Source organism: Chrysemys picta, chromosome 3 (assembly GCF_011386835.1).
Source record: "Chrysemys picta bellii isolate R12L10 chromosome 3, ASM1138683v2, whole genome shotgun sequence".
Classification (NCBI taxonomy): domain Eukaryota; kingdom Metazoa; phylum Chordata; order Testudines; family Emydidae; genus Chrysemys; species Chrysemys picta.
The window spans coordinates 167,530,362-167,548,618 of NC_088793.1; the positions used below are offsets into that span (position 1 = coordinate 167,530,362).

General features: G+C 44.8%; 1 protein-coding gene across 2 annotated transcripts in view; it reads left to right on the forward strand.

Annotated features, from left to right (window-relative positions):
• Positions 1-7,676: 7,676 nt before the first annotated feature.
• RD3 (RD3 regulator of GUCY2D) overlaps positions 7,677-18,257 on the forward strand; it is a 33,939-nt gene continuing 23,358 nt past the window's right edge. The window contains exons 1-2 of one of the 2 annotated variants that reach the window (XM_005306339.4): positions 7,677-8,169; positions 8,568-8,745. The gene's annotated coding sequence lies outside the window, so the exon portion shown is untranslated. The remainder of the gene's footprint in view (positions 8,170-8,567; positions 8,746-18,257) is intronic. The other variant, XM_005306340.5, reaches the window with a different exon arrangement.

An 18,257-nucleotide genomic window follows, 5' to 3' on the forward strand; every position in this document is an offset into this window, starting at 1 on the left:
AAAAATCACAGGTTCTAACTTTAGTTTAAAGCTCAGAATTTTGGGAACCAGAGTTTTAAATATGACCTCCCTTTCTGTGGTTGCATAAATTGGTGGATGTAATGAATATGGCATGTATCCATGAATAACTGATTTATGCCAGCAAACCAAGTAGAAATTCCACAACACTCCATCAGCATATGTTTCAATTGGAGGAAATGTAGCTCTGGAAACTAGTAGATCAATAGCTCTGTTGCTATGTTACCAAAACCTAGCTGAACAATTAGACCCAGTCACAAATCCTCACCTGGAATTTCCACTAGGATAGACATCTAAATGGCAAGAAGAGAAGCCAAGTTGAGGTCTAAACATAAGTTTTCAGGCCGAGATCCTCAAAGGTATTGAAGTGCCTCACTCCCATTGATTTTAATAGAAGTTTGACACCTAAATACTTTTAAGTATGTGGACCTCAGTTCCTGCTGGTTCTGGCAAGAGACGAAGTCAGGGCCACTCCTGCAGATTTTTAGGTTTATTCCCCTGGTGGTGCAGAAAGCAGGGTGAAAATGCCTTTCAAACAAGGATCTTTCCTGTTTGCCTAGCGCAGGCTTCTTTGTAGGTAGAAATACCAGAATATGGGGTTCTAGCATTACATTCCCTCTGAAAAATAATGGTTTTAACAGAGGGGAAATTTGTTCCATGAAATTCAAAGTGCAACAAAGGCCACACTTTTAAAAAGCAAGGTTGAGTGGGCTTGAAAAACCCAAAGCACCCTCATCGCTAGCTTTGCCTCAGGTTGCTGATTCATTAGGGCTAGATTGTGACTTCCCACGGCCGCCCCTCTGCAGGCTACCCAGACCTTGGGTGCACAGTAAGAAGGGGCTGCATGATCAGTTCATGCCTCATACAGCAGGTGAGCAGGGAATGGACAGAGCCTTGGCTGTTGACTTCATTGCCTCCTTTTGCCCACACAGCTAAGCCACTGTTCTAATTTGTTGCTGGTAGAAGCCAGCTGAAAGCATCTACCCCCATACCCACAGCAGGAGCAAGGGTGAAGCAGGAGGGGAGTGGTTCTGAGGCACAATGCCTTCCAGGGCTGGCCAGGGGTGGCACAGTTTACATACCCCCTCACCCCCCAGGTGTGCTCAGGCTGCTCTAAAGTATGCCAAGGTCAACATACAGTTAGCACTAGCTGGGCTCAGCAGACAATGGATGCAGCTAAGAATGCCTTGTGTATTTTTAGTTCCTAGCATCACAGAAGTTAAAGAGAGAAAACTCCAGTTAAGTCGTCCAGTCCATCCCCCTGCAGTGAAGCTCTCTTCTCCACCAGACATTTTTTTAGTGTTTAGTCAGGACCTGCGTGAATGGGACTTCCACGCTTGGGAAACTGTTCCCCAGTCATGTAAATCTCATTGTCTGAAACCTTATCCTGATATCTGCCTACGTTCCTTAATTTCATTTGGTTACTCTGAGTTATACCCTTTGTATTATGCTACATAATCCCTCTCCATCCTTGAAATTTCAGCATTTCAGGGTCTTGTTTTCTTTGGGTCCATCCTAACAATCTCACTAATTCTAACTTGGAGCTGGAATAAGCCATACAGACACTGCTGGAGATGGGAGAAACAGTAGTTGGTTTTTCAAGACCTCCCTTGTTTAGTTAGCCAAAAACCTTATTGTTTTCTCATAAGACAAAAAAAGGAAGAATAGACAGGAAAGGCCTAACTTGTGCATACCAGGATGTAATAGCACGTCTATTGCTCTTACTCTGTCAGCGGAAAGGGTAGTAGAAAAAGGGGAATTCACTCACTTCAGAGGACTTTCAAGGACCATGTAACAACCATGTAAAAGAAGCAGTGAGAGATAAAAAGGCATCTTTTAAAAAGTGGAAGTCAAATCCTAGTGAGGTAAATAGAAAGGAGCATAAACACTGCCAAATTAAGTGTAAAAATGTAATCAGAAAAGCCCAAAAGGAGTTTGAAGAACAGCTAGCCAAAAACTCAAAGGGTAATAACAAAATGTTTTGTAAGTACATCAGAAGCAGGAAGCCTGCTAAACAACCAGTGGGGCCCCTGGACAATCAAGATACACCTCTACCCTGATATAAAGCTGTCCTCGGGAGCCAAAAAATCTTACTGCGTTATAGGTGAAACCGCGTTATATCTAACTTGCTTTGATCTGCTGGAGTGCACAGCCCCGACCCCCCGGAGCGCTGCTTTACCGTGTTATATCCGAATTCATGTTATATCGGGCCGTGTTATATCAGGGTAGAGGTGTACTAAAGGAGGACTTAAAGACATTAAAGTCATTGCAGAGAAACTAAATTAATTCTTTGCTTCAGTCTTCATGGCTGAGGATGTTAGGGAGATTCCCAAACCTGAGCCGTCCTTTGTAGGTGACAAATCTGAGGAATTGTCACAGATTTAAGTGTCACTAGAGGAAGTTTTGGAATTAATTGATAAACTTAACAGTAACACGTCACCAAGACCAGATGGCATTCACCCAAGAGTTCTGAAAGAACTCAAATGTGAAATTGCGGAACTATTAACTATGGTTTGTAAACTGTCCTTTAAATCGGCTTCTGTACCCAATGACTGGAAGATAGCGAATGTAATGCCAATATTTAAAAAGGGCTCTAGAGGTGATCCCGGCAATTACAGACTGGTAAGTCTAATGTCAGTACTAGGCAAATTAGTTGAAATAATAGTAAAGAATAAAATTGTCAGAGACATAGAAGAACATAAATTGTTGGGCAAAAGTCAACATGGTTTCTGTAAAGGGAAATCATGTCTTACTAATCTATTAGAGTTCTTTGAAGGGGTCAACAAACATGGGGACAAAGGGGATCCAGTGGACATAGTGTACTTAGATTTCCAGAAAGCCTTTGACAAGGTCTCTCACCAAAGGCTCTTATTTAAATTAAGTTGTCATGGAATAAGAGGGAAGATCCTTTCATGGATTGAGAACTGGTTGAAAGACAGGGAACAAAGGGTAGGAATAAATGGTAAATTTTCAGAATGGAGAGGGGTAACTAGTGATGTTCCCCAAGGGTCAGTCCTAGGACCAATCCTATTCAACTTATTCATAAATGCTCTGGAGAAAGGGGTAACCAGTGAGATGGCAAAGTTTGCAGATGATACTAAACTGCTCAAGATAGTTAAGACCAAAGCAGACTGTGAAGAACTTCAAAAAGATCTCACAAAACTAAGTGATTGGGCAACAAAATGGCAAATGAAATTTAACATGGATAAATGTAAAGTAATGAACATTGGAAAAAATAACCCCAATTATACATACAATATGATGGGGGTTAATTTAGCTACAACTAATCAGGAAAGAGATCTTGGAGTTATCATGGATAGTTCTCTGAAGATGTCCACGCAGTGTGCAGGGTAGTCAAAAAACCAAACAGGTTGTTAGGAATCATTCAAAAAGGGCATAGAGAATAAGATTGAGAATATTTTATCGCCCTTATATAAATCCATGGTACGGCCACATCTTGAATACTGCGTACAGATGTGGTCATCTCATCTCAAAAAAAATATACTGGCATTAGAAAAGGTTCATAGAAGGGCAACTAAAATGATTAGGGGTTTGGAATGGGTCCCATATGAGGAGAGATTAAAGAGGCTAGGACTTTTCAGCTTGGAAAAGAGGAGACTAAGGGGGGATATGATAGAGGTATATAAAATCATGAGTGGTGTGGAGAAGTGAATAAGGAAAAGTTATTTACTTGTTCCCATAATATAAGAACTAGGGGCCACCAAATGAAATTAATGAGCAGCAGGTTTAAAACAAATAAAAGGAAATTCTTCTTCACACAGCGCACAGTCAACCTGTGGAACTCCTTGCCTGAGGAGGTTGTGAAGGCTAGGACTATAACAAGGTTTAAAAGAGAACTAGATAAATTCATGGAGGTTAAGTCCATTAATGGCTATTAACCAGGATGGGTAAGGAATTGTGTCCCTAGCCTCTGTTTGTCAGATTGGAGATGGATGGCGGGAGAGAGATCACTTGATCATTACCTGTTAGTTTCACTCCCTCTGGGACACCTGGCACTGGTCACTGTCGGTAGACAGAATACTGGGCTGGATGGACCTTTGGTCTGACCCAGTATGGTCATTCTTATGTTCTTAAGGACAAAAGAATATGCTTATTTGAAGATAAAAATTCCATACTGGGCATATCTATACCTTTAACAGGTTCCCAGCTCTGTTTAACAGGTTTTTCTGAGGCGGTCCATTCTTCAGCCCTTCATTCAACTCCGCCGGAATGTGAAGTCCCATTGAAAGCCTCTTTTGTCGTACTCAGTCATACGAGACAGTGACTCCTTTCTGAGCTGATGTTTCTCTGCATCATCTAAAATGAATGGATTTTTTCTCTTTGCTGATAGTGTACTTTTGCGTGGGTAGACTGACTAGATTTGAACCAATTAACAGAAAGAAATGCTTCTCTGTGACTGAAAAGACTACTTTACTGAGAGAAAATAAATGCTACAAAAATACAGCTATGGATTTGACAACTTTCGCAACCATAGGGCTTTGAACTTTGAAAACAGTAATGTTGTCCCAGTCCTACTTCTTCCCTCAGCAAGGTCTATTACATTTGCCTCGTAGAGCACACATCAGTAATTTAGCCCAAAAAAACCAACCAACGGGCCAAATTTTGTTCTGACTTGTAAACCCAGTGTAATGCAATGTACTGGCTTTGTGTGAGTGAGGTTGCCCTTTTGTGGCTGGGCCCACAAAGAAGATAAAGAACCTACTATTGCTTCTAGTTAAGGGAATCATTCTTTAGCTCCAGTGTCCAAGGCCTATGTTCTTAGAGCTGAAAGACCAAGGTTCTATTTTTAACTCCACAAGGATGTGGTTGTGATTTATGTTGTAACTGTGCCTGGATTTATTCCAGTGAGTCAATGCAGAATTTGGTGTGCTTCTAAACAAACCAACTAAAACAACTCTACATGTATATTACTGTGAACAGTACAGTGAAAAGTACTTGCACAAGATGCCACATCTTGTCTTAAGAGATTGCCTCAATGGATCCTCAAAAATGTTCTGAGTACAATTGTGCCCCATCTATGTTAGAACGAAGAACATCTCCATTAAGCTACTGATTTCTGCTTCTCTTGAATGGTTGTTTAAGAAAGTTTCAATGTAATCTGAAATTAGCAACCCTTAGATTTCACCTGCTGGGGTGGGTGTAGGGGATTTGAATGATTTTTTTATTGTGAGGCCCCATATATTCCCAAAGAAAGTCATAAATTGTTCCTTAATCATAAATCTTTGTGATTCATTGCAGGGCATTCCTGGACGGTTCCCAGCTAGCGTTTGTTCTGCAGTAGAGATGCAGTTAGAGACAGTGACTTTTGAAAGACATTTTTGTGGATGAAAACCTAAAGGACTTTAGCCATCTATAGTGATGTTTGCATTAAATTAAAACTCCACAATCCTGTGCTGGATGGAGCATACGCTGAATGTTGTTATAAATCGCTGCATACCGGGGAGCCTGCGGGACTAGAGTTGAGGCTGAGGACAGATACATAATCCTCCCTGATTAATTAGAGCAGAAGACTCTGCTAATCTCTGTTAGTCTGCTTGTGGTATTCAATCTAATAATAAACAGCACTTAATAAAAAAAACTCATCATGTTTTTTAATTTCATCTGTAATATATATTGTTACAGGGCTCAAACAGGGGACTGCCTAGCTGGTCTGCTCTGACCCTTTGGCCATCCAGTCTCTTTCTTTTGCTTTATTCATATCCCCAGAACCACTTCCCTATAGTGACATATACATTGGACCAAATCTTCACTGGGCACTTTGCCTGAGTAAGTACTACATAGATAATGAGTAAGGACTTCACAATTTGGGCCCTGATTCAGGAAAGCACTTAAGCACGTGCTTAAATCCATCCCTGTTCAAGACAGCACATAAGCATATGCTTAAAGTCAAGCACATGTTTAAGTCCCACATATGCTTAAATGATATCCTGAACAGGGATGCTTTCCTGAATCAGGGCCTTGGCTCAGTGATTGTTCAGCCGGGTGTGGCTCCCCCTGAAGTCAATGGGAGTTTGGCCACTGACTTCAGTGGGAGAAGGACTGGCCCCTTAATGAATTTTCAGTCTGCTGTGTGATGCCATAAATGGTCTGTGGCATAGAGAAGGTGAGAGCTAAGCTGCATGGGATGGTGACAAGCCATATTCTTCTCCCTTTGTTTCACACTTACCTATTTTGCCTTTCCTGCACACAGTACAAGGTGCTTGACTATGATTAATAGACTCCTGTTCTCATCTGACTCCACTGAGAACTCCACTCTTTTTCCTGTCTCCCAGGCAATCTCAGTGTCACCTTTGACTCCTCTCTCCTGCCCCCATAGTTGGTTTCTTGCTAAATCTGGTCACTTCTTTTTAGGATTTCCCTAATCTACACATCCCTTACTTTCCCCACTGCTCTCCCACCTTGTCCACATTTTGGTCACCTCTCATCTTGATTACTGTCTTTCCCTCACCCTCCCACCCACTACTGCCTAAGTCACCTTTCCTCTCTTTGCACTCTGACTATATTACCACCCTCCACTCCATGAAACCCTCCATTGGTTTCCCGTCTCCAATCACATCAGATTACAGCTCCTTGTACTCCTATGTAATATTCCCCCCACTCTCACCTCTGCTGTCATTCCTCCACTTCCCTTCTCACTCCCGGCTCTCTTCCAATCCTCTGGCCTTATTGCCTTCTTCCTCTCCATTTCCCACTCCCTCCTTCCGTATCATGCTGCCCCTCTGCCAGGAACAGCCTCACTGCTTTCATCTGCCATGCACCTTTAATCCCTCCTTGTATACTTCCATCTTCAGGAAACCACCTTCATCTCATCAATTATCCTGAGATCCTCACTGTTTTGAACTGTTGCTCCATCTCTTGTCTGTATTTGCTTTAGACAGTTCTTTGGGGGCAGGGAAGTGTTTATTTCTATGGGCTAGATTCAACCTGGCTCCAGCATGGGGGATTAAGCAAGAGGGACACAAAGATCCTCTTCCCACCCTGAGTAAATGTACAGTGATACAGAAATGTTTTATCTAATCAGAATGGTTTAGATGTCATTGTCCATTTCCCCCACCCCTTCCAGACACACCTGCCTTTCCAGGCCATCATCCCTCAATCTCTGTGCCCCTGACTCATCCCTACCAGCCCGTTCCTTCTCTGTCCCCAGGACCCACAACCAATAAAAGATTTGCACTAATTGCTGTGATCTGACGGTACTGCATTTTGCACAGCTGTAGCTGTTCGTTACTGATCACCCTGGATTCAAAATCATATCAATTTACACTGAAAAATTCCAGACTCCATGTCCCATTTTATATCACTGTATATTGAAGCTAGAGCTGCGGGGCCCGTACTTATTAAGACTTACACTGGCGATGCAGACTTCACGCCAAGGTAACTGGTGCCTTAGAAAGTTGGCTACACAGATGGTAACAATAAATTAGCGTCTCTCCCTCCTAGACTGCAGAGGAATTTAGAGATGGTCTCAAAGCAACCCCCTGGCTCGAGCATTTCCAAACTTCGGGAGTGTTTGGATGCTGACTCCGGATCCAGACACGAACTTTACACATGGTCCCATGGACTGAACCGAGCCCCTGGAGGGACCCGCACCCCTGAACTTCGCGTCTAGCCCTGGGAGGGCGCTGCGCTATGAGGACGAGAACACAGAGGAGTCTTGCGAGGCGAGTGGTCGCAGAGCGATTACCGCCGAGCCGGAACGGCGATTGCCGCGGGCCCCACTCTCGGGGCCATGTGGCACTTCGCTGGGCTTTCAGATCAGAAACTGGCGGGACCCACGTGGGGCAGGACTGGGGCCCGGGCGGGGCAGCGCAGCCACCGCCCTGACAGCCAATGGAGCAGGTGGCCCCGCGCTCCCGGCCGCCCCGCCCCGCGGCTCCTCCCGGCCCAGCCCAGCTCTCAGCCCACCTAGGCTTAGCTCGGTCTCTATGGCAACCGCAGCTGGGGGGCCGCGCGCTCAGCGGAGGCTGATCCCGCCCGCCGCGGCGACCCGGCAGCGCCTCCCACCTGTCCCGCCTGTTACTTCGGAGTGTGCAGCCGGGCGCCGCGCACCGCCCGTGGCCACCGGGCTTCCCGCCGAGCGGCTCCGGGTGCCCCCGCTCCTCGCCCGAGTCCCGCCGCGGCCCGGCCCGGGTAAGGAGACAGGAGAGCCGCGGGGCGGGTTCCGCCGGCCGGGCAGAGTCCCGGGACTGGGACTGTGTGTCCAGCCTGCAGACACGTGGGGCGGGCGCGCCGGCTGGGGTGCCTGGAGCTGGCCCGCATTGCCAGGGGGCAGCCAGGGCACTGCCCCGGCCGTGTCCCCCGGGGAGCGCCCCTGCCTGGCTCCCGGGCCGGCCATCGCTCCCCAACTTCTCGGCGGGTGCCAGCTGTGCCAGCCCGGGCACGTGCCTCTGGGGGGCGGGGCTGGGTCCCCTCCGCCGCGCGGGGGCAGCCCGGGCACCGCAGCGGCAGGCAGCGCAGGGGAGGCGGTTGGGCAGGTGCCAGGGGAGGGGAGGCTGGAGCTCCTCTAAAGGGCGGCCCGTCCCCTGCAGGCAGCCCAGCCCAGTGGAGCGGTGGGAGCTGGCCCGAGGGCGAGGCCGGGCTGGGCGCTGCGGCGTGGTCCGCGCACGGGAGCTCGGGTCGGGCGCTGAACCGAGCCTGCGAAATAGCAGCGGCCGCGGGGCTTTTCCTTCGCCCGGAGCGCGGGGACGCGGTCTGCTCTGGCTGGAGGTAAGTTCCTCTCTTGCTCTATCCGGCTCCACGACAACCCACTCAGCCTCCTGTAGGAGTTTCGAAATTGGCTGTCAGTATTTATCACCGACTTGGCATAGAAAGTGCCCGGAGTAGGTTCATTTTTATTTGACTTGCCACCTTCCAGGGGAATAAACAAGCCCACAAAAAAGTGAATCGAGACTACTGCAGTCTTGAAATCCAGCAAAGTTACATTTAACTGAGGCAATTCTACCAGGAAAATTGGTTAGAATTCACTGGGCAGCCTCTGTCACAGACCATTCATTGAATGTTGTGACAAGTCATTACAAGGGGTCATGCATCCACTTTAAATTAGATCTTGGCATACCACTGTGCTTGTTTTGGTCTTTCCCCTGGATGCTGTCCTTATTTAAAACACAATTTAAAAACTAGGGGGCTGATTCCCTTCCCAGTTACTCCAGTTTTACGCAGGCATAACTCCACCAGAGTCAATGGCAATGACTACACCTGTAAAACTGGAGTGACGTGAAGAATTAAGTCCTAAAATATTTGTTGTGCTGTCACTGAGTTAGATGACAGTAATAAAATATCATATGCTTTTATGCTTTTTTTAAACTAACCCTCAGCAGTTTTTAAAATGAAAATATATGTCTGTCTATCTATCTAGGACTTATATGCGCTTCATCATCATAGTATTTCATATCACCCTCTAATTTAAAATTAAAAAACAGAGTTCTCAGTCCATAAAAACTGTAGGTCTGATCCAAAGCCCTTGAAAGTAATGGGAGTCACTCCACTGATTTTTAATTAGCATTGGATCAGGCCCTGTGATCTTCTGGTATTTTCTGAAGAAAATCAGTTACCAGCTCAGATGTTATAATTGATCTTAATTTAAATAGTGGTCACTAAGATGATGGTTTAAGCATGGGGTAACAGTGTACATATAAAGAAAAGGAACACAAGAGAAAAGCAATGTTAGTTACTAAGTATTGTTCAGATCAAGATGTGTGTGCTCCAGAACAAATGCTGCTCTCAATTACACCTGGGTAAATCCAGAATAATTCCACTGAAATCAGTTGTGTTATTCTGTATTTATTCCAGTGTCATGGAGGCACACATTCTGCTCTCAGTGCTAAATACCTCAATTTAGTTTCAGTTCAGTTACCTCCTGGAAGGCTGTTTGGAGTCTCAGTGGACAGGTACTGCTGTCATAATGGGCATCATTGATAGCCTGTTCTGCAGAGACGCCAAGGACTAAATGGGTTTCACAGAGTAAGGGAAGCTTGCCAGCTCTTGTCTTTTCTGTACTGTTCTATGGAGAGAGGAGTCAAGTTTTCAGTGCTGGAAAACTGGCATTGTTGTCATGAGCACTAATTTCATATCGATATGTATTTTTAAGCAGCTACTGTGCTACACCAAACTTTGAGACTGAGCCCAATATCCTGCAATACTTACACAGGCAAAATTCCCATGTAGTAACCTAGGAGTTTTGCCTGCATGGGAATGAATAAAATCTTCAGGATTTAGCCCACAGTAAATCTTTTCAGTGGGAATTTTATTAGTCTCATGATGGTGACTCTGTTATACACAGATACACATGCTCCTGTGAATATACATTCCCACCATATGCCACTATGCTATCTGTTGTGAATAAACTATCCCTCCAAAACTTTCCAGATGATGGATTGGTACTAGAGTTCACACCATCCCATCTGCATATTCATAGCACATAGTCTGGTCTATGCTGGGAATATAGGAATAATATAGGAAGCTCTGTTAACCTTAACAGGTCCATTGATATAAGAAATTGTAATTCTATGCCACAGTGCATGAGCAATAACTCTGTCCATTCAATATGAAGATAAATCAAAGCACAATGTGTTATTTTTAAATAAACCTGTAGTATAAACCACAATGCAAGGAATTTCTGAGCTGAAGTTACATCCTTGACTCGCCCTTTTGTGGCTAAGGAATACTGTTACAATAACTAAGGATTAACAAAGGGTGAGTCAGGGATATATATTTAGTTTTAATTCTGAAATCCTTTTGTATTGTGGATTTACATCAGATCCTTAACATTACTTGAACATACCTTTAAAATTAGATGAGCCACAAAATGAGAGGAAAGAGATGTTGCTCATGGTATGTGTTCTAGCGGGATTCCTTTCTACCACTTATTTATATGGCAGGGAAGAATAATTCCCTCCATTGCAGCAGGCATAACTGAGTGCAATTTGATAGTCTGTATTATGCAGGAAGCCAGACTACATGATCTTTTCTGGACTTGAGATGTATGAATCTCATGATTACCTGCTCCATCCCAGACATGCAGCCACTTCTGGGGTAAAATATGGCAGCTCTTAAGCAGCAAACATCAACATTACACAACAGTTGGCCCACAAGATTCAATTAAGGAAAGAGTGTTTGTCTTAATTCTGAACTTCCTGGCTTACTAGGTTTAAGCCATTCCACTGATATCATTTGTATTATTTATTTATTTGTTTGTTTATTGTGGTCTGCATTAGAAAATGTTTAGTGCTTGAAGTCTGTGTGGGAAATTGGCATGAAAATAGTTCTGGGTTTCAGCAGATGAACCTGATTTGCTCTGATAGGTAGGTAGACTGTGAAGTGCTATTATGCATTTGAAGTAAATTGTAAAAAACAGAACAAAAACCCTTTTGCTTCTGCAGATAACATAAAGATTAGCTTCTGTGGAGATTCCTAGCCATAGTTAGGGATCTACTCTGTTGGCTTTTTTTATTTGACATATAAAGGTCAGCTGCTGTAAATCAACATAGCTCTTGACTTAAGTGGAGTTATGTGGATTTACACGAGTGTAGTTCCATTAAAGTCAATGGAGCTATGGCTCTTACATCAGCTGTCGATCTGGAGTAGATATATTTTTTTTCTGCTTGGTAGCATATGTTCCTTGTTATATTTTCCCATGATCAGCCAAAACACATGCTTTCTCTGTTACTTTGGATCACTACCATTACAGTGTTCATGTCACAGTCCATGTCATAAGCAACAGAGGGTCCTGTGGCACCTTTAAGACTAACAGAAGTATTGGGAGCATAAGCATAAGCTCCCAATACTTCTGTTAGTATTAAAGGTGCCACAGGACCCTCTGTTGCTTTTTACAGATTCAGACTAACACGGCTACCCCTCTGATACTTGAGTCCATGTCCTGTTCCTTTACTCTCTTGTAATTAAAGTGTATGTTGAAAACACATTGAAAAAAGTTTTTCTCCTATAACAACAAATCTCTAGGAATCAAAATATTTCAGAAAATATACAAACATAGGGAAGGTCATGTGCTTTTAATTTTATAAAAAGGTTCCTTACACAATCTTGTGGGTGCCATTAAATGTAGAAAATGCAACACAGTTGCAGTATGCATCTTAACTCTTGGAAGAAATATGATGTCTTTATATTTCCTGGTTTGTGGTTAGCCTTTTATCTCACAGCACCTTGTGTAACATTTTCTGTTCTCCCTTAAACTACCCTTTAAGCAGTACAATATACACTGAGCCAGATCCTCTGCTCAATGTACGTACATCTACTCCATATAAAATACAAAAATTATATGCTGTACTTGGAGATAAAAATGTACTCCTCACATGCCTCTGAAAGTTACTGTCAGTCATGTCACATCTCTAGCAAAAGCAACCTGATACAATGACAGGGCCCAATCCTGACATTGACTTGTCCCATTGATGTTACTGACTACTTGAATCAGTAAGCACTACTCATGTAAGAAAGGGATGGGAGGATAGGGCCTTACCTGGAAGTCTACTGCTAGCATTCCAAACTGTCACTGTCTAATTAGCTCATCCTTAGAAATCATGTCAGACTATTTACAGCCCTGCAAAGCCTATAGCTAGAAAGACTGATAATAAATACGTTTCACTTAGACCCGGTCACCTGGTCTACACTTAAAATTGACCTACCTACATCATATGTGAAAAATCCACACCCTTGAGTGCCATAGTTAACCTGACCTAACCCCCAGTATAGATATGGCTAGGTCAATGGAAGAATTCTTTCATCAACCTAGTTACCGCCACTCTGAGAGATGGATTAACTACAGTGATGGAAAACCCCGTTCCACCAATGTAGGAAGCATCTACAATACGCACCTGCAGCGGCACAGCCGCAGCACTACAACTGTGTGGCTGTAGCGTCCTTAGTGCAGACATGGCCTTACAGTGTTACACTTACAGGCACCTCAGTTATCCAAACCTCCCTGGTATTTGCAATAGGGTCATGTCCTCTGACATCTGTTAATTACAGTGACAATTCCCTTTGCATCCCATATCTTGTGTCCTCCATAGCACTTGGCTAGTCCAGCTTGTAAAGCAAAACAAAGAATATTTTGTCCACTGTGGTACAAAACAGAATAATTGAAATGTGTGCAAGAATTATGTCTTTTAATTCCACTTGTTGGGAACAAGAAAGATGTTGCATAACTTGTTATATTTGTCCTGCTTTGTGTGTGAGAAGGTCAATGTGCTTTACGGCACTAATGAATTAAGCCTCAGAACATCCCAGTGGGATAGATACATTTGATTATGCCCATTTTACCGATTAGGAAACAGAGAGGTTAAGCAATTAGTCCAAAATCACACAGGAAGTCTGTGGCACAACCAGGAATATAATCCAGATTCCCTGACTTCCAAACTTTCCTCTTAAGTACAAGACTTTCCTTCCATTTTTATGGTTTATTACATAGATTGGGTTCTCAAACTAGGGTCATGACCTCCAAGGAGGCTGCAAATAGCTGTCAGGAGGTCACAATCACTCTGTCCATCCCCTATTGCTAAGTATAAAGGTGAGAGGATCATGGCTACTAAATGGGAAGGGGTGGTGGTACTAGGGGCCCTGGTATGGAAAAAGTGGTCCCCATATGGAAAAAGTGGAGAACTGTTGATGTAGGAAGAAAGCAGATATTTTTATTACAGTTGTATGGCATGTTATATAATTACTATTACAGAGGCGTCAGTAGCAACTTCATAATTAGGGCTGTGCTGAGCTTTTCACTTAAAGCAGGATTAAAACTCCCATTTGAGATGTCAGTGATTGAATTTAGTCTCCAGATTTAACACAGTTGCTGTTCAGAGGACGGTTGGATTGATGGTGGGGTTTTGGATAAGGTAATTATTAACTTTCCCTCACCTAGTTTCACTTTTTTGCCTCCCTGTGACCCACAGTCCCTCCAAACTCCCTCCACACATTTGCTCGCAGATTATCATCACATCTCTGATGCTGGGTTTGTCACATTTTTAAAATGTATCCCCACTATTTTTCATAACCTTTTCACAAGCTGTACGGAAAGCTCAAAGGTGTGTCAGTATCTGCCATGCACTGCCACCACTCAGTTGTCTGCTCCCTGACTGCCCAGCTCCATTCCTCAGGCTGGTGAGCGAGACAGGCAAGCTGGGCAGCAGGGAGCATCATGGCTCCCCAGCCCATTAGTGAGCCTGGGGCTGAATTTCTTTGCCTGGCTAACAGGTTGATCATATAGGACCAGATCTATAGCCAAGTGAAGTCAATGGGAGTCTTTCTATTGATTTCAATGGGCTTTGAATTAACTTCATAGACAATCATCCAAGCCCTTCGCGGTAGATTTCTTCCTCCTACTCCTACAAGTACCCCCAAGGCTCCGGCAAACCAATACATTTTGCCAGTGGCATTCCTGTACTGTAAGTTTGACAATGTGCCCCTCCAAGATCCAAGCCCTGCTTTTCAACCCAATTTGACTGCCAGTCTCACCTTCTGCCTCCTCCCTCCGTTTTGTTTGTGGGTGCCTTTTCTTAGTGTATGTGCAATGTGCCTCGGGTGGCATGTGATCAGGTTTCATCACCGAATTTGGTTTGCTGGTTGGATGATTAGTTTTCCTGGCCGGGGCCAGGTACTGACGGGGAGTGCGACATGAACACTGATCCATGCCCTCTTTTGTTGGTGTTGGAGGCAGATACATGGCATTGGGGAGAAAGGGAGACACTTTGCTTGCTGAACTCTTCTTTCTGCCAGGGAAGCACATTTTCCATCTGATGAACCTCCTGTGATTCACAACAGAGCAGACCCCTTCTAATAAAACTTAGCAAGTCTGTCAGACTGAGACTCCCGGTAGTTGAGCATGGCTGATTTGTAGGAGCCTGAAGGGAATCAGGGTCTGGCTATATGAGCAGCCTGCAGTCAGAATAGCCAGCCAGCAAGTCAAAGAAATGTATACCACAGCACAGTAGTGGGGCTGGGGGAGGGGTAGAGAGCAGACCTAGGAAGCCAGGGAGCCAAAACTAGAGTTGCGAACTTTCTACTTGCACAAAACTGAACACCCTTGCCCTGCCCACTGCCCTGCCCCTTCTCCAAGGCCCCACCCCCTGCTCACTCCATCCCCCCTCCCTCTGTCGCTCGCTCTCCCCAACCTCACTCACTTGCTCATTTTCATTGGGCTGGCTCGGGGCTGGGGTGCTGGAGGGGGTGAGGACTCTAGCTGGGGGTGCGGGCTCCGGGGTGGGGCCAGGGATGAGGGGCATGTAGCCTGTGGAGTTATTTCCTGCTAGGGTGACTAGATGTCCCGATTTTATAGGGACAGTCCCGATTTTGGGGTCTTTTTCTTGTATAGGCTCCTATTACCCCCCACCCCCGTCCCGATTTTTCACATTTGCTGTCTGGACACCCTATTTCCTGCAGCCTGCCATAGGCACCAACTCCGTGGATGCTCCGGGGCTGGAGCACCCACGGGGAAAAATTAGTGGGTGCTCTGCGTCCACCAGCAGCCAAACTCCCCTCACCGCCTGTCCCCCGCAGCGCACCATGTCCCCGCTCCTCCACTTCCCGCCACCAAACAGCTGTTGGGAGGTGCTTAGGACTTTCTGGGGGCGGGGAGGAGCGGGAATGTGGCGTGCTCAGGGGAGCAGGCAGAGAAGAGGCGGGGCTGGGGTGGGGATTTGGGGAAGGGGTTGGAATGGGAGCGTGGAAGGGGTGGGAAGAGGTGAGGCAGGGGCAGGGCCTCATGGAAGGGATGGAGTGGGGTTTTGCAGTCTGTTACCAACCAACTTTGAAGTTCTCAACTATTTTGACTTGACAATTGGTGTACGACTACAGAAAGGTGTGTATCTGTGCTGTGCCAAGAGTACTATACCATTGTGATATCAGAGATGACTCAACCAATCACCACCCTTACTCAATAACTAATTTGCATCCTACAGTTTTATTGGTTGTATGAGGGAGACTTCACAGATGGTGGATTACTTGGCCCGACTGCCACACACTTGTGCCTAGCTGCCACCTCACATATCAACACAACCAGCAAGTCCAAATACAGATAGCCCCTCACCCCGGCACACACCCCTTATTTGCCACCAACACAAATCAACCAAAATCTCCCAGCACAACACAACCCAGGCACAAATCAACACAGCTTCCCATCATAACACACATTTGCCACCCTCACTCATACTTACCATAAACTTGAGTGGCTAAGTGGCAAGTCCTTGCTAATAAGCATATATTGGGCTACTGTGACAATGCAATAAAAGTCAGTAGAAAAATCACTGTAAGATGCTATACAATTTAAGGGTGTAGAAAAAAGGTATATATTATATGAGAAACAGTACACATAGTCTCAAAGAGAGAAGAAGTAGAGAAAAAGTTGTGTGCGCAACCCTAATTTTGGCACTAATAATAATAATAACCCTAATAATGTGCAGTCCTTAACATTCTCTTGGTGTAGTTTTTTGTATGGAATGTGGTACAATTTGCAAGCAACACTGAGATGGGTTTCATCTCAGGATATCAAACCTAATATTGATGCTCTGGTTGATGCAAAACGCTGCCAGCTAAGTGGCCAAAAATGAAATGACTGTCAAAATTATCACTGACTTTTCGCATTACAATTTTTAAGGAGTTTAATACATGGACTTTTAATAGCATACTATATTACTCTTGATTTTTTTCATTTTTGACAATACTTTTGTATCATTGTATGGAAAAGTTTCAGTGATGCGGCCCTCAGGCCAATGCACTAGTCCTCATGTGGCCCTTATGGTGATTTGAGTTTGAGATCCCTGGTCTACGAGCCAGAGGGAGCACATGCCGGCTGCTTCCCGGGAGTCATGAGGTGTGGCGGCTAGCAGGGAGCCCATCAGCCCTGCTGCACGCCATTGCCAACTGAACAGTCAACAGCCTGCCAGGATCCCTTTCTGACCAGGTGTTCCAGTTGAAAACTGGACACCTGGTCACCCTAGCCACAACACATATGGGCTTGGTACTTTCCTGGCTCCTCAGTTCATTGTCTGCACTAGCTCCCCCATTGATTTCCTCCCTCCCTGGCCCTTCCACTTCTACATCTTTATATTTATAAATGTTTAAGGGAGCCAGAGACAAAGAGCACAAGGGGGAACATGGACGGAGTCAAGGGAGGAAGAGTTGGAAAAGGAATGGAGGCAGCCACAGGAGCTGGTTAAGATACAGGGGATGGCGTGGCCCATCTCTGGAAGGAAATGCCTACACAGAAAGGGCCGTTAGTTTAGCTGTTTACAGCTAAGGTTACTCAATGGCATTTCCTATGAACATGATCACTGACAATCAAGGAAACTCCCCTTCTGTCAATATTAACATCCAGCTACAGGTACAAGTATAGAAGTATTGTATAATCCAGGTACAGGTATAGTTATATATGTACATTGAAAAAGCAACCATGTAAAATATACTATCTGATGTCAAACATGGTCAACCTTGAGGAGAAGGTGTTATTTCCAAAAGGAAATATAGAGTTGAGTAGGCAAAATTCCTCAAACTCTGCACTACTTCTGGAGTGGAGATTTTTATGAACAGTTTAATATTTTTAATTTATTAGTATTTGACCAGTTTATAAACTGAGCATGGTCAAATCCAGCTCTCTGAAACATGAATGGGCTACTCTGAGTAGCAGCAAAACTGACTTATTGTCCAACAGAAGGTTTTGTAGCCAGATGCAGCACTGTTGTTATTTAACACAGATGGCTGTGTTAGCCCTGTTCCCCAGAAGGGAGCCAGGCTGAGCCCTCTTGGTCATCAGCATCCTGCAACCTGACTGTAAGCCCCAGTCCTTTGTGTCCTTCCTAATAGAAAAGACCAATGGCAGGATGAGGGGGGGGTGGCTTGTCAGTTCCACTGAGTGTATGTGGCCGGTTTCCAGCGCTAGAAAGGAAGAGGATGGAAAAACAGCTTCATGCAAACAAGAACCACCTAGGGACAACTAGCACTGACTGTAGCTTTCATGAGATGCTTGGACTGGATTTTCCCTCTGTTAGAAAACAGGCAGTGTGAATTGCAGGCAATCTGCTCTGCCTGCCCTACATCCTTCTTGTTGGGGCATGTGATTTTTTTCAAAAGCACCTAGGACACTGAGGACTACAAGCCCTGTTGAAAGCCTGTGGGACTTGTATTCCCAAGTCATTTAGTTACTTGGTGGGGACTGGACAAATCAATCTGCAGTCCTTGCTCAGGCAAAACTCCCATTGATACCAGTGTGCCTGAACTCT